The sequence below is a fragment of the Strongylocentrotus purpuratus genome, unplaced genomic scaffold, assembly GCF_000002235.5.
Source record: "Strongylocentrotus purpuratus isolate Spur 01 unplaced genomic scaffold, Spur_5.0 spur5_contig_863, whole genome shotgun sequence".
In the NCBI taxonomy this organism is placed as follows: domain Eukaryota; kingdom Metazoa; phylum Echinodermata; class Echinoidea; order Camarodonta; family Strongylocentrotidae; genus Strongylocentrotus; species Strongylocentrotus purpuratus.
This window is the reverse complement of record NW_022145572.1, coordinates 232,501-235,000: the sequence shown is the minus strand read 5'-3', so window position 1 is coordinate 235,000 and position 2,500 is coordinate 232,501.

Here is a 2,500-nt window from a genome sequence, read left to right as displayed (position 1 = left end):
AAAGTTTGATGCCCTAGCCCAATGAGAGTCTAGTCCCACATACTTATACCTGGTGGAGTGTTTTAACTGTAAACACATGAGATTTTCAGCAATTGAATAACTGTTTTTAAAGAAGCGTTTACAGTCATGTATATGTGGATTTTACTAGACTGGGTGGTCAACTTATTGTAATTTGAAAGATTTCTAAACCTCACAATACGAATTTTTCTATTGACTGCACTATACATAATCATAATTTCCCACAAATAAACAGACATTTTCTTTTACAATGCTTCTCTTTAGAATTTGAGTTTGAAGGTCAATTATGTCTGGACATTTCGAGACGTAGAAAAGCAGTCCGTAACTTTTGAAGCGATAGTTACTTTGGTTACTTTCATAATAGTTGCCTTTTGTTTTATATATTACAAACTCGAATCTGAAAGTGCAGACTAGTTCAATGTCAGGCACGTTGACAATGGCAATGGCAGGCTTTGACATTACCATGTATCAAAAGGTAAAAATAATACTACGGTATGTTTACTGAACCCCGATTATCATCTTTATTCTAAAAGGTTAGACATTAATTGCTAATGTTTAGAAAGGTGCATTGACCTTTGTCCAGGTTGAACATCCGATTGAGTGGTCAATTGTTAGTCCCGAAACTTTGTATAGACTTTCACCCCGTTGAATTAAATGATTCCGTAAGACTGTAACTAAATATAAAAGCAATATTATTAATTAAATGGGTCTCATTTACCCACGGTATAGCCACATCAAAATTAATACTGCTCTTCCTACAGGCTTTGCAATTATTATTACTCACGCAATTGCCAGGTACACATAGACACCTGGGTGGAGAGTGGCAAAAGTGGATTAATATCTTGTCAAATGACGTCAGTGCCGGGCTGGGATTCGAACCTTTAACCCTTGGATCGTGAGTCAAATGAATGAAGCACTTTACCGAAACACCTCCACTGTAATTATTATTCTATCATTAAACATAAATCATGTTAAAGCACCTCTAAAGTGTTGGGAGCACAAAATATTACTCAAATTGTATAATGATGTGAAAGAGGATGTCGTTTAACACACACTTCCGCAAGCATTTTCAAAACAAATGTGTTTGAAGACGAATATTGAGGACAGAATACCATATTTGGGTTTTGTGGCGTATACGCAGAAAACCACAGTTTTGTATTCTTTGATCAATATCCGTCTTCAAACACATTTTGAAAATCCTCGCAGAAGTGTGTGTTAAATGACATCCTCTTTCACATCATTTTACAATTAAGCTAAATTTTTGGGCTCCCAACACTTTAGAAAGGCTTTTAATGAAGCTCTCATTTTAAATTCATGACGTAATTTACATTACTTAATGAATCGTAAGTGAATTATTTGTAATTTGTATGGAATAAGTTGGAGTAAGCCTGTGAGCTTTCGTGGACATGCTCTCTTCGTACTCTCTTCTTTTGTAGATGTACATTTATTTATCTAACTATTTATCTATTTATTTATTTATTTACATTTTTTTATAAACAGGGTTACCTCTTCAGTTAACAAACTGCTATTTTGAGGGCCCTGCACACACACAAAAACTAAGACATATAAATGATTTATGGACCTGATAAGTATAAATTGCACACCCAACTAACATAAGGAGCGAATATTATAAATACAAAAATAAGTTTAATATACTAGAAACATAGATTATGAATTAAAAATTGTAAAGTGTAATTGATTATGATATAATATTTATAATAATTTTGATATAAAACTGTTTCTTGTATTATCATAAATTAAATATATTTGTTATCATAGAACATACAAATTCTGTGACGACATTATCACAAGTGCTTATTTTGTGCCCATTCGTTTCTCAGTATACCATGTACAAATTCTTTTTTTTTTGTAATGTGCTAGAATAATGTGATGCATTATGATGGAACATAAAATGTGTTTGGTGTTTGCACTTTAAGTTAAGAAACATCTTTAGCTAGATTTTCACCAGTCATCGTTTCTGAATGCTGTACACTGTATATATCGGCGAGCACAAACATATTAAGTCATCTCCACAAGAGTGTATAGACAGACATTGCTTTCGTTATTTAAAAAAAAGCCTTCTTTCTCAAAAAGTACCAATCAATTTGGCGCTTCACAAAGTAGAAAATTGGGCTCGATTTGAATGGAGCTGGGAATGGCAATTACCGATTATAGGCTGTAACTTGAATAAGTCAATGGGCAATTTGTCATTGATTTTCCATCGATTTCTCTAAAAAGCTGACAGTTTAATGATCGAAACTGTCATCTTTCGAAGTAATCTTCGATCGGAGGTTGAATTTTCCAAGGGCAGACGAATGTGTGATTTCCTATTTATCATTTATCTTTTGTTCCTTTTTTATTTCCTCTCTTTTCTTCAATGTTGTCCCTGTTAACATCCAACCTTTATATGAACTTCTTTTCTTCTTCTTATTCTTCTCTTCCTCTCTCTCTGTCTCTCTCTCTTCTCTCTCTCTTTCTCTCT